The sequence below is a fragment of the Eulemur rufifrons genome, chromosome 1, assembly GCF_041146395.1.
Source record: "Eulemur rufifrons isolate Redbay chromosome 1, OSU_ERuf_1, whole genome shotgun sequence".
Taxonomy (NCBI): domain Eukaryota; kingdom Metazoa; phylum Chordata; class Mammalia; order Primates; family Lemuridae; genus Eulemur; species Eulemur rufifrons.
The window spans coordinates 206,525-221,294 of NC_090983.1; the positions used below are offsets into that span (position 1 = coordinate 206,525).

Genomic DNA, 14,770 nt, shown 5'->3' on the forward strand with positions numbered 1-14,770 from the left:
ACCATCTTCCCAGCTGACAAAAATCTTGCGATTTTTCTTTAAAAAAAAAAAAAAAGTTGTTTAGCACTCTGGGAGGCTGAGGCGGGTGGATCTCTCGAGGTCAGGAGTTCGAGGTCAGGAGTTCGAGACCAGCCTGAGCAAGAGTGAGACCCCGTCTCTACTAAAAGTAGAAAGAAATGATCTGGCCAACTAAAAATATATATAGAAAAAAAATTAGCCAGGCATGGTGGCGCATGCCTGTAGTCCCAGCTACTGGGGAGGCTCAGGCAGTAGGATTGCTTAAGCCCAGGAGTTTGAGGTTGCTGTGAGCTAGGCTGATGCCATGGCACTCACTCTAGCCCAGGCAACAGAGCAAGACTCTGTCTCAAAAAAAAAAAAAAAAAAAAAGTTGTTGGTAAAGGCACTGGATATTTTCTGAAGTTCAAAAGCAGAGCTAAAAGCAATAAAAAAAAAAATCCCTTTTAGCAGAAACAAACCCAAGGCATGTTCTTCATGTTTGTATATAACACTGGACACCACAGAATCCACAGCAATATCACCATCAAATACAGGATCCTTAATGTAGTAAGACTGACGTTGCAATTTTAAAAGGAAATTCCACGAGTAGAATTTGTGGCCTTTTAAAGCAGTTAAGCCTCAGATCCTCATAATTGATTGAACTCTTAGCAACTAATAATAATCTTATCTCAATAACAAAATAGGAGTATGTATCTGGGTTCATTCTAGACGTTTATTCCACCTAAGTATGATGATATCCAACATTCAGAGTTCATAGCAGTACCTGTCCATGATACCTCCCCAGGAAAGAGTGTTCTGAGTCCTTTTTACCACTTTCTTTTAATTTTCCTTTTTTAAAAGAACTGCTAGTGTATCCAAGAAAGTAGGAAAGGTGCTGTAAGTTACAGAATCACTGCTGAGATTTATTCAATAATTCAAATCTTTAAAAAAATATACCTAAGGGAAACTTCTTTCACAAGTTTTATTATTTTGCTATGGAAAATATTTTTACTGAAAAGATCAATCTGAGCTCAAAAAACATATCTGGGATAAAGTCTGATGTTTTGATTAATGGTGAAGCTGTCCCTCTGATTTAAAGCTCATGTTTATAAATTAATGATAACATAAATTCTATAGATGACTTCATTTGGGAACTAAGTAAGCATGAATTTTGGACTCTCAGTAAAAACGTTTTACATTTCTAGAAATGGAAGGATGTATTCTAATGTTTAATCATCATGAAATTGAAACAGTTGAGTGATTTTATCATTAAAAAAGGAAATACAGTAGTCAGTTGAGGGTTGTGTGAAGACACGCCTAGGTAATAGTCCTCTTTTCAGTTTAAATGTCTGTAACATTATAGTTGTCACATGAATTCATCACTTTTATGTAATTTGGATAGGTGTCATTAAAGCTTTGAAATACTCAGTTACTTAACATTTCTATTAAATATTTATAAAATATTTTTATGCTTAAGATGATGTTAGCCCTTGTTTTACAGATTTCTAATCCAGATATAAAAGGTGAAGAATCATATAACAAAAAATCAGTAACAAGTGAAATTTAAGCCTTCAATCATGCAGATTCCTAATGATTCATAACTCATTGTCATGTTATTTCCCTAAATACCATGTATAGTTTAATGTCCAATGAAATCAAGTTACATGTATCACTTCCTTTTCTTCTTTAATCCAAACAAATTATGCACATCTAATTTGGGTAGTTATAACATGGCATTAGAAGTTTATAATTATTTTAAGTAATAGTTAAAGTTTAAAGACATGCTTTTGAAACAGATATGGATTTTTTACTAGTCTCTACTGGCATTATTACCTAGGCAGTGTGATTGGGGAGTCTAACTTATTTTTTATTGACTACTGGGAAAAAGCAATCAAAATAGTCAACCTGTATGTTTCCTTTCTGTCTTGAGTAACTTTGACTTTGTGTTTCTAGAGGTGATCACATTGTGACTAGCATGATTAGACTAGCAGTGGATTGGTAGACTAGTCCCATTCAAGTTAATGTTTCAGAATAAGGCATCAATTAATTACATGTATTGCTTACTTTAGGGTCAAACCCCAGCTAGAAAAATGTGACCTCTGACCTCTTGTGACATGTTTGGCATTGAAATTTCTGAGTTCTCCTGGAGTTCTTCCTGTCACTACAGATATACATAAGCCCAAACTGTAAGTCCTCTTCGTGTGTATGTTGACTCTGAAGTTGCAACTAGGTACATATTATTTCTTTTTTTATGTATTATAATTTAACTCGTTGAAGCCCAATTTCCAGGAGCAGTTTATTTAAGTTAAAGTTTGCTATGTCTCTCTGTCTTAGAATTATTAGAGAGGAAGAGAATGGCCATTCCTAAGTTACTTCTTTGTAAATAAGTTAGTTTGAAAAACTACCAGTTACTATGCTGCTTATGTAATTCCAAGGATTCTTCTTGGAATTACTCATTGTATTCTCCTTTGGATCAGAGGTTTTTTTTTCTCTTTGTTCCGATCAGGTCTCTCAGGCAGGGGTCATCGCAAAGGATGAAAAATATAGTAGGAAGCAGAAATAAAAGATAAAGTAATGGCAATAATAATACACAGAGCCAAAGATATAGTTTATAAAGTAAAGGTTTATGAAAATAAATAAAGGAATGTATCCGGATGGATATATTTTTACCCACATCAAATATATCCCCGACTGAAACTCCACACAGGTATTTTATAGGGTACATACAGGCTCCCCGTTGCCAAGGGCAACAGGATTTGCATACTAACAGGCAGTTTGCTTTAGGGTCAAAGTCTCCTAAAAGGCTACTACAGATCCTTTAACTAACTCCAACTAGGGGAACAATGAGTTACAAAATTATCTTGGGGCAAACTTCTAAGTTTTATGATAAGGCTATTACTTTAGCAAAAAATAGAGACATCTTTGCTCCGGTGATTGTGTTCTTGGGGACAGAGATGATCCCAGAAGTCAACCTGAGCTGTGCTTTGTGTTAATTACTTGAACTGCATGGTACCATCTGGGCCCGGCTTGGGCATTAGCATATCTATATGATCAGCTCTCATCTCCAGGGCTCTACCTGTCAGCTCCGGGGGTCTACCTGTCAGCTCCAGCAACCTTTTGGTTCTAAGGGACAAGCCTGCCTTGTCTTTCAAAACAGGTGAGAACCAAAGGCCCAGTTTACAGCTGTCTCTTTAAAGTGCAGCTTCTACTGACCAGCGAGATGCCCTCCTGAGATGAGGCAGCTTTTCAACTAACACATTTATGTTTTCTTTAAGGCAAAGCCATATTTGACTTCTGAAATCAAATCTTGTCTCCAGAAATACAGGCAGCATTTCTATAACTCAGTATTCTTAGGCTCAACATCAATCTATATTGATTTATTCTTCTTACATATCTTATTGTGAAAGTGGATTGGCAGGTATACTTTACCACTGTTATCATTACTATTTTATTTTACAAGATAGTCTTATACAAGAAGTAGCTAATTCTGAATAACCAAAGTGCATGGTGAGTTTTTTCCAGGATGTCAAAATCTTCTGACATTCATCTTGCCTTGGATTGTTGTGTAGGTGTTTTTGTGTGCTTGACATTTCTTTGCAGTTCTGCGAAGGAAACATACAGACAAGGCACATAGAAATGTAAACAGCTGTTAAAGAATGAGACAGTAGTACCTAGTAATAGGAGAGGGTCGTTACCACATGATGAGGGTTTATTAATTTACAACACTGGAGGCTTTGTTTGAGGGGAGAGACACCAGGAGAGCTCGGAAGGCCCTGTGGGTGGCATGGAATCAGTCAGGCCTCAGTCGTTGTATAGGGTTTGACGCGGCAGAGAGGAGAGTCCAAGTAGAGGGACTGTGGGGTTTAAGGAAAAGTGGATAAAAAGGTAGGGAGGGTCAGACTAGGAAGGCCTTGAGAATGCTAGCATTGACATTTTAATCTATAGGTAGAGGGGAATAGTGAGTGCTTTTTGAATAGGGAAATGGTAAAAAGTAGAACATACTCATTTTTTCCCCTCCCAGGCTAGACTGAATGGTCCCCTCAAATGTCTCTTGAGTCCATCTGCTCTTCCCTCTTCTGGGCTGGGTTTTCACTCTTGTGATTTCCTGCCTGTTCCTCCAGCCCCTGTTTTTCCACAATGTCATCTCAGATCGCTCTACCATCGCAGGCCTTTCTCTCTTGCCCTCGAAGCCCCCATTCCTGTGCAAAGGTGTCGCTGTCTCGGCCCGTGTCTTCCACATCACCTCTGCCACCCCCCACTCTGCTACGCTCCAGAAATCGGAGATACGCTTGGCAGGTCCTCAGGTCTGTGTCTCTCACATGCCACCTGGGATGACCTTCCCAGACTCCTCTTTCAAGCGTCATCTCCTGAGAAGTCTTTCCTGACACCGTTAAGTCAACTTAATTTTACCAGTTATTTTTCTAAATTTTAGGTCTGATTGTGTTCTTAAATCCTCTTTTGATTTCCCTATTGTGCATAAAGTCCAAATAATGGAGCAGGGCATTTGTATAAAGCTCTTCACAATTAGATCATTATATTTCTTTCTTCTTTTTACAGCTAGCCTTTCCCCTCTCAGTGTTCCATCTGATGAGACAAGTGTCAATGGCCTGAGCACTCTATGGCTTTTTTCTTTTTTTTTTAAGAGATGGCATCTCGCTAGGTTGCCCAGCCTGGACTCAAACTCTTGGATTCAAATGATCCTCCCACTTCACCCTCCTGAGTAGCTGGGATTACAAGCGTGTGCCATCATGCCTGGCTTAGATTTATAATTTTGTATTTTTCCTTCATTAATGGACAAAATCATACCCAGGCTTTCAAGATCCAACTCAAATATGCTCTCCTTTGAGATTTTGATACATTCCTCATTGTAGCCAATCCTGTTCCTCTTTCTCTTTGTTCCCCTAGTAATAGATATAAACTTTGATTTTATTAGTTATTGAAGTCTCCTATGATCTTTGAAATATATTTCCATTTCTTTTATTGACTGTGAGAACCTTAAGAGTAGGGAATATGTCTTTTCTCTTTTTGTATATTAATGTGAAACAGTGATTGGAACATTAATAATAATATTCAGTTTCATTAACTGCAGAAGTGGTTTTAAGGAGGATTATAATTGGTAACATTAAATGAGCCATTATTTTCTGACAAGCACTGTGCTTTATATAAGTAACTTATTTAATTTTCACAGCAACACAGGCATGTTGTCGTTACCCCCACACTGCTGAGAAGATGCTGTAGTAAGAAGGTGAAGTAGATTGCCCAAAGTCATCCAGGTTGTTGGTGGCAGAGCTAAAATTTGAATATAGGTCTATCTGATGTTGGAGTTGAAGCTACTAAACATTAAAATTTTTTTCTTCTGGTATTTAATGGGTTTATATTTATATATTTGAAAACTTTGAAGTTTTTAAAACATGATCGTCTCCATGGTACTTACATATTATCTCATTTCATCCTCACAATTGTGAGTTAAATTTAGCCCCACTTTATAGGTGAAGAATGCAGCTCTCAGAGTAAATTATTTGTCCCAGGTTAAGTGTTAGAATTAAGAAGAACCTAGTGCTTCCCAATATATTCTAGAATTTTAAAATTAACTCCACTGATGGAAGATCTATAAAGATGCTGTTTAGGTTTTAAAGTTTAACACTTTTTGTTCAATGCAATTTTAAAGTAAAATATTTGTTTGCCATGAAATATTCCATTTCTAAAAGTAATGTAACCATATTATGGGATACTCGGAAAATAGAAAAACAGAAAAATAACCACCTATAATTTCTCTACCCAAATTCAAGTAAGGTACTCACTTTGATTTTCTTCTTTCTAGTCATTTTCTGTATAGGTGTGTGTTGTCTCAGCATGGCTCAGTCTTCTTCCATGTTGTTGCATGGTCACCGCAACATGGGACAGTGGCACGGGGCTCCCCCTGGTGAGATGGCACCTTCACATCCCTGGGAGGGAGGAGAAGCGAGGGGAACGATCACTTGTTACGAGGTTCACATTATCTCATTTACCCTCAAATCAGCCACATGGCATTGGCTTTAACAGTTCCACTCTATAGATGCGCAGATGGAGATGCGGGTGGGGTGAGGCTTGTCCCGCCTGCAGCAGCGCGGGGAGCAGCCGCTGTGCACACAGGACCCGCGAGACTCTGGAGGCCTCGCCTCCCCCAGGCTCTCACGTTGCCGCCGCGTCTTCTGTTAAGTTCTCGTAACAAAGCTCGGTGCTCCGGCTGCACAAATAAATAAACAGTGGGGTGAAAGCTTAGGGGGTGACCTATACCAAGTAGCAGGAATTAATTTCGTAGGACGAAGGGCAAGGGACTGGGCACTTTCCGTGCATGACCTCGTCTGGCTCTGTCTACAACCCTAAGGGGAGTGTCCTCTGCCTTTTTCTTCGCCATGCCGTCACCGTCGCATGCTAGGATAACCTGGGTGTTTTCGCCATTCTCTGTGTCTCCTCGCATCATACCCTTTCCCCGTGCTTTGAATGATTTCCCTACCGTGGACACTCAGGTGAGTGTCTCCAGCTTCCCTCCGGCACGGATGACTGTGCATTGTCCCCAGCTCTTCACAGCCACTCACTGGGATGTATGTCCAGAAAGAATTCCTCCTTGGTGATACCGTATGCATATGGGTAATTAATTTGACTAAGCTCTTATGAAAGATGCCTCAGTCTACAAGTTCGGTAGCGCTGTGCACATTGGGTTTTGTTTTCCTGTACATCTGCATATACTTGATGTTCACTTGCCCAAATTTTGTCATTCGGAGGGATGTTTTAATTTGCATTTCTGTATTTGGTTTAGGCAGCTCGTGGTGTTCTTATATGGTTCTGGGGTTCCTTTGCTGCGGGTGCCTGTTACTGCCTTCTGCCCATTTCCCACTGGGATTGTGTCTTTTCTGTTGACTTGCAGAAGCTCTTGTTACACTGGACATTAGTTCCTTTACAGGTTTTATGCTTTGTAAATATCTTTTCTCTTTCTGTCATCTGTTTATTAATTTTTTCCATAGTTTTCTTTATGAACAGAAAATTCTAATTTGGATGTGATCAAATTCAGTCTAGTTTGCCTACTGTTTTATGCTTTTGAAATTTTATTTAAGAAGTCCTGGGCCGGGCGCGGTGGCTCACGCCTGTAATCCTAGCACTCTGGGAGGCCGAGGCGGGTGGATTGCTCAAGGTCAGGAGTTCGAGACCAGCCTGAGCGAGACCCCGTCTCTACTAAAAATAGAAAGACATTATATGGACACCTAAAAATCTATATAGAAAAAATTAGCCGGGCATAGTGGCGCATGCCTGTAGTCCCAGCTACTCGGGAGGCTGAGGCAGTAGGATCGCTTAAGCCCAGGAGTTTGAGGTTGCTGTGAGCTAAGCTGACGCCACGGCACTCACTCTAGCCTGGGCAACAAAGTGAGACTCTGTCTCAACAACAACAAAAAAAAAAAAAAAAAAAAAAAAAAAAAGAAGTCCTTAAGGCAAGAATATTGCCTACGTTTTCCTTTGCTAACTTTATGGTTTTACCTTTTATAGTTAGCTCTTTAAACCATCTGTAGTTATCTTTTTATGTGTTAGGTAAGGATCTACCTTACCTTATTGTTTGTTGTGACTCTATCTTCTTCTTTAGACTTTAAACTTAAAGGTCTTAAAAACTCTTGTCGGAGGTACTTTAGGGGCCCATGTAGCAGACCATGTGGTTGAATTGCTTGTTGGCGGTGCCATAGCGTTCTTTGCCCTCTGCCGTAAAACCTGTTCCCCCCACTGTGATCTCTGTGAGGTCGGGGTCTCTATTGCATGTGGCTGGCATGTGGCACTCACCCAGCAGTATTTGTTAAATGCTGGGTGAATGTGAGCTCTTTTCCTGCAGCCAGTTTGTACTTCTGAGAGAAAGCTTGAAAATGTTAATAGACCGAGACAAATGCTAATATTGCTCTTCTATTAACTGGCTGTGTTTTCTCGAGGAAGTCGTTATTCTTACTTCATCTGTAAATCAGTGCCTCTGTGTCACCACTGTCTCAGTCAAGATACAGGAAGTTCCCTGTGCTCCTGTGTGCTCAGCCCACCCTGCCCTCCAGCCCCACTCCGTAACCGATTTGCTTTCTGTCACAGTGATGAGCTTTGCCTGCTTTGGAATTTTATATAAGTGGAATCATATAGTGTATTACTTTCCACGATTGGCTTTTTTGGTCAGCATGTTTTGAGATTCATCTGCTTACAGATGTTGGTGGTTCATTCTTTTTCATTGCTGAGTAGGCCATTGTGTGCATATATACCATGATTTTTTAAATCCATTTATGTGCTGGAGGGACATTTGGGGGTTATCATGACATAAGATAGAGTGTGCTTTTATGTACAGGCGTAGGCGTGTATTTGCATAAATACCTAAGAGTGAAATTGCTAGGCCATATGATAAATGTATGTTTAACTTTATCAGAAACAGCACAACTGTTATCCAAAGTGAAGAGTTTACACTTCCACCAGCAGTATATGAGAATTCCAAGTTCTCCGAACCTGGTATTGTCGGCCTTGTAAAATTTGTGTCATTCCAGTGGGTTTGTTAGTGGCATCTCACGAAATTTAAGTTTGCATTTTCCTGAAGTTAGCATCTTTTAATGTGCCTATCGATCAATGATATCTTCCTTCACAAAGTGTCCGTTCAGTTCCTTTGCCCGTTTCTTACTGAATTGGTTTATTTCAGTATTCTTACTGAAGTGTCACAGAGTTCTTTATATATGCTGGATACGAGTTCACTGACAGATCTATATAGCTATGGTTCTAGAAGGAGATAATAGAGGAAATGAGGAAGAATCACTATTTATAGAGATACTGGGTAAAAGATACTCAATCCAGCAAGCCCAGTGACGAACAAATCAAAAAAGGTATCCACATTTAGCCATATTATAGTGAGAACTGCAGAATTTACTAGAGGGAAAGAGAAAACCTTAAATACAGTCAATAGATTTTTTTTTTTTTTTTTTTTTTGAGACAGAGTCTCACTCTGTTGCCCAGGCTAGAGTGAGTGCCATGGCATCAGCCTAGCTCACAGCAACCTCAAACTCCTGAACTCAAGCGATCCTCCTGTCTCAGCCTCCCGAGTAGCTGGGATTACAGGCATGAGCCACCATGCCCGGCTAATTTTTTCTATATATATTTTTAGCTGTCCATATAATTTCTTTCTATTTTTAGTAGAGATGGGGTCTCGCTCTTGCTCAGGCTGGTCTCGAACTCCTGAGCTCAAATGATCCGCCCACCTCGGCCTCCCAGAGTGCTAGGATTACAGGCGTGAGCCACCACGCCCGGCCAAGTCAATAGATTTTTGAAAAGACATCATTTATAAAGGTGTGGTAGTTAGACTCACGACTGACTTCTTAACTGCAGCACCGGAATTCAAATGACTGGAACAATAGCTTCAATATGTCTTGAGAGATACTAACTCTCAGCCTAGAATTACTTACCTTTCAAGGAAGAAATTGAAATAAAGGCTTTTTTAGACAAAGTCTGAGACAAAAGAATTCTTAATGGTTCACATTAGGAAGAAAAAAAAGATCCCAAATGAAAGTTCTGAAATGTAAGAATGAATAAGGAACAAAGTTGATAAGTGCAGTTAAAATTAAAGCATGAACTATAAAATATAAAAATAACATTCAATTTGTGAAAAATAATCAGGCCAGAGCAACTGTAACACCAGCAGCAGAATATAGAAACATTACAAAGGGTCATTAGCAGCAGAACGGATAGTCGTATGTTTATATAACAGGCTATTGCACTACAATAAAAATAAACTGTCGCCTCACACATCAGTCTGGATTAATTGCAAAAATGTAATATCAAAGAAAGGAATCAAATTACAAAAGAATACTTGCAGAATGATTCCATTTCTGTAAAGTTCAAAACCCGGCAGCACAGAGCAACGTGCTTTAAGGGATGCACATACACAGGACTGAACGGTATGAAGACAAAAACGGGGAAACGGTTAACACAGAATTGGGGACACTGGTGGTGGTGGCAGGAGCCGGCAGGAGGGGCCTATCCAAGGAGCTTCTGCCCTTTCTGAGCCGAGGTGGTGGTTTCTCTGGTGTTTCTAATTCTTCAAACTGCACATATTTTAAAATACTTCCTTGTATGAGTAATTTCTAAATGAAAATTTTTAAACAAAGAAGGAGTAAGTGGATGGCACTGAAGCCTGTTGGGGAACGTGGATGATAAACAGGGGTTGGGAGGTGGGATAGATATGTAATGAAAAAATGGATTATCTTCCCTGGTCGGATCACTATTGTGTTGCCAACAGATCTTTCCTTCTGTTCCCAGATGTGTACATCTCTGTCACTTTCAGGCATTGACAGCCCATTCCACTACATTTTAGGGAACTGGTTCATGCAGTAGTAATCATCATCATTTAAGTCAACTGTTTCTTTTTAGCTATTTCTCTTTTCTTCCACTAGAAGACTTTTCTATGCCGGATTATCAAACTGAAAATGATATCCTAATTACATGGAAACTTACATTATTTGAATGCTGTGTGTTTCTGAACACTTAGCACTATAGAAAGAAGTGTATTTGGCTGAGTGTTGTTGTGAGTAGAATTCTATCAAGTGTTATCAAAAGGCATTTCATACAGAATTGAAAAAGAAGGCCTAGTATTTACCGTTAATTATTTTTCTCTGACAAATGGACAAAGCATATAATTTTATTGTGACCATGTTTTTTAGGTTTTTTTTTTTATTTCAATAGATTTAGGGGGTGCAAGTATTTTGGGTTACATGGATGAATTATATCATGCTGAGGTTAGGGCTTTTTGGGTACAATGTACATTATTGTGATAATTTTTTATAATTGAGTTTAAAATGAAAATAGAAGTTTTAAAAATGTATATGATTTAGAAAGATGTAATTTTCTAATTTTTAATTACATAATTTATTTTGAAAGAAAACCCATTCAATAAAATTAGTAGGTTATACATCATAAACTTTGCTAATTGTTGAAAGTTTGCCTTAGAGTTCTATTAAAATAGATTGTGTACTAAATGTTGTACAAAATACAGTTAGATTTGGTTTAGGGCTAATAAATGTATATAATAAGAAAAACATAACAAATGTTTTCAGTGGTGGAATTGAGCTTTAATGTAACATTTTGAAACATCCCATTTCATTATAAGATGTTGATTAACTCCTACTCTCAACTGCTGAGGAATGGAGAAACAGAAGAGATGGGAATATTTGCTGCTGGCCAAGAGTGAGACTGGGGCTGTCACCAGTGCTGTCGGTGCAACACGCGAGCCACACAGCGCAGGAAGCAGGGTCCCCCATCATCCTGGAGAAAGAATAAAATTCAATTGGCTTTTAATCTATGTGTGTGCATGTGTGCACATTGTCCTCATGTGTATCAATAAGTATACACGGTATATTTTATTAGAACTTCTTTTGTTCCAAAAATATTTTGAGGACAATTAGAAAAGAAGAAACAGAGTAAGGCTATATATATTAGAAGGGGATGAGAAGGATGATGAAAAGAGAAATGAAGTTTAGGATCTAAAATAGAGCCAGGAGGAAACCTAATACAAGAAAGTCTTCCGTGAATTCCTACAGCTTGTTAAGGATGTGTCACAAATTTGGCTTTTGGTATAAAAGGACAGGCTCAACATTTTAGTGATGGCCATAAAGCAAATCGGTTGCCCAGGTGAACCATAGCTATTGTTCACAGTACTGAAACCAGAAGGAAATTTATCCTGAGGGTTTTCAGAAAGGTAACCATTTTCTAATTGATGGCAGAGCGTAGCCCTGTGTCTTGAGTAGTCAAGGTTGGGCTTTCGGGTATGATTTTGACTAAACTGTTACTGCTGTGTGATGAAGAGTGTCCCAGGACAGTCCTCTGCTGCTGCCTGTGCTCTTTTTCCCAACAACCAAGGAAATGGACAGTACAACTTACAGTATATTTTAGGCCTGGTGCAGTGGCTCGTGCCTATAATCCTAGCACTTTGGGAGGCCAGGGAGGGAGGATTGGTTGAGGCCAGGAGTTCGAGACCAGTCTGAGCAAGAGCGAGACCCCATCTCTACTAAAATGGGGGGAGAGAGCCGAGGCGTGGTGGCATGTGCCTGTAGTCCCAGCTACTGTGGAGCCTGAGGCAGAAGGATCACTTGAGCCTAGGAGTTTGAAGTTGCAGTGAGCTGTGGTAGTAACACTGTACTGTATCCCAGGTAACAGAGCGAGACCTTGTCTCCAAAAAAAGAAAAAAAAAAGACACCTCCCCCCCAAATTTACAATATATTTAATCTTCAGATATGAAACAAGTACATTATTCTTGAACCTATGGTGAGTTTTGCATCGTTACACAGATATGTCATTTTCATCAGTTGTGTCATTGTTACAGACTGGTAAGTTTTTAAGAAGTTGGTAAAACTTGGGGATAGGTCCAATTTAATTGTGTTAAAAGATTAGAGCAAGCTATAAAATGTACAATTCATCATTATTGAAATCACAACTTTGAATTAAAAAAAAACTCTCTTTTTAGAAAATGGAACCAATATTAATAATATAAGTAGTGTATGTGTCACAGTAAAAACGGTTTATTTCCCCCAAATGAAAACTTTGCCTGTTATGGAGGGGATAGTTAAGTCTCTAGTAGATTTAAAATAAATAAATGTTTTACTTTTCTAATTTTAATTACTGTCACTGCATAAATAAGAGGTCAAAATCTAAGGTAATTATTTACAGTGTGACCTTTGGGACAGATGAATAGAGAAACTTTTTAAAGAGAAAGTATTTGTAATGCCTTTGCTATTCATGAAAGATATAATGGAAAGAAAAGGGGTTTTATTGGTTAGTTAATCCCCATAAAATCTATATAATCTTTCACATATATTTTTATTTCTCTTGGGTATACACCTAAGCGTGGGAATGCTGGGTCTTATGGGAGGTAAACGCTTAGCTTTTTAAGAACCTGCCCAACTGTTTTCCAAAGCGGTGGTTCCATTTAACATTGCTACCAGCAGTGTGTGAGAGCTCCACTTTCCCCCATCCTTGCTAACGTGTGGTGTGGAGACTGGCTATATAATTTGCTGGGTCTGGGGCAAAATGGAAACGCCGGGCTCCGTGTTCTAAGATCATCAAGGATTTCAAGATGAAAACAGGAGGGCATGAAACAAGGCGCAGGGCCCTCCATGCAGGGGCTCTGTGTCGCCACACAGGTCACAGGCCCGCGAAGCCAGCCCTGCGTGGCCCGCCAGTCTCTTTCTTTCAGCCACTCGGGTAGATGCGCAGCAATTCTCACTGTGTTGTAAGTCGCGTTTCCCCCACGACTAATGACATTGAGCATACTGACCTGTCTTCTGAGCATCTTCTTTGTGAAGTATCTGGCCAAATGTTTTGCTCATTTTGTTATTGGGTTATTTATTTTTTATTACTGAGTTTGAGACCTATTTACATATTCTGGATACAAGTCCTTTATCAGGTACAGGCTTTGCAAATATTTCCTGCCAGTCTATGGTTGGTATTTTCATGCTAACAGTGCCTTTGGAGGAATATAAGTTTAAAATCTTTTTTTCTTTTTTTTGAGACAGAGTCTCACTCTGTTGCCCGGGGTAGAGTGAGTGCTGTGGTGTCAGTCTAGCTCACAGCAACCTCAAACTCCTGGGTTTAAGCGATCCTACTGCCTCAGCCTCCCGAGTAGCTGGGACTACAGGCATGCGCCACCATGCCCGGCTAATTTTTTGTATATATATATTTTAGTTGCCCATATAATTTCTTTCTATTTTTAGTAGAGACGGGGTCTCACTCTTGCTCAGGCTGGTCTCGAACCCCTGACCTCGAGCGATCCACCCGCCTCGGCCTCCCAGAGTGCTAGGATTACAGGCGTGAGCCACCGCGCCTGGTCTAAGTTTAAAATCTTGATAAAATTCTGCGTGTTCTTTCAGAAAATCATGCTTCAGGTGTTATATTTAAGACATCTTCACCTAGCCCAAAATCACAAACATATTCTATTTTCTTCTGGAAGTTTATAGTTTTACATTTATATTTATGGCCCATTTTAAGTTAATTTTCATATATGTATGAGGTGTGGAATGAGTTAAATTTTTTTTGACACATAATTAGCCATGCTTTCCAGCACAATTTATTGAAAAGACAATCCTTTTCCCACTGCATGGCCTTTGCTCATCTGTAACACATTTGTTTTCCATGCATGAGTGAGTCTATTTCTTTTCCTTTTATTTTTATTTATTTATTTTTTTTGAGACAGAGTCTTGTTCTGTCACCTGGGCTAGAGTGACACAGTGTCTGCCTAGCTCACTGCAGCCTCTAGCTCCTAGGCTTGAGTGATCCTCCTGCCTCCACCTCCGGAGTAGCTGGGACTGCAGGTGCCACAACCACACCTGCCTAATTTTTTTTTTTTTCTATTTTTAGTAGAGACGGGGTCTCACTCTTGCTCAGGCTGGTCTTGAACTCCTGACCTCGAGTGATCCTCCCTCCTCGGCCTCCCAGAGTGCTGGGATTGCAGGAGTGAGCCACCGCACCCGGCCATGAATCTATTTCTGACCTCTCTATTTCATTCTATTGATCTATTTGTCTGTCTTTTACCACTGTCTTGATTACCATAGCTTTATACAAAATCTTGAAATTGAGTGGTATTAGTCCTCCAACTTTGTTCTTTTTTTTTCTGGAGGACTTATTCTACATCATTTGCATGTCCACATGAATATTAGAATCAGCTTGACAATTTCTACAACAGAGGACACTTAGATTTTGACTGGGCTTTTGCTGAATCTGCAGATCAATTTGGTCAGAATTGATG

At 39.4% G+C, this 14,770-nt stretch overlaps 1 long non-coding RNA gene across 1 annotated transcript in view; it reads right to left on the reverse strand.

Moving 5' to 3' along the window:
* Positions 1 to 11,200: 11,200 nt before the first annotated feature.
* LOC138373711 (uncharacterized) overlaps positions 11,201 to 14,770 on the reverse strand; it is an 81,172-nt gene continuing 77,602 nt past the window's right edge. Inside the window, exon 7 of the long non-coding RNA XR_011233703.1 lies at positions 11,201 to 11,295. This is a non-coding gene — a long non-coding RNA (uncharacterized lncRNA). The remainder of the gene's footprint in view (positions 11,296 to 14,770) is intronic.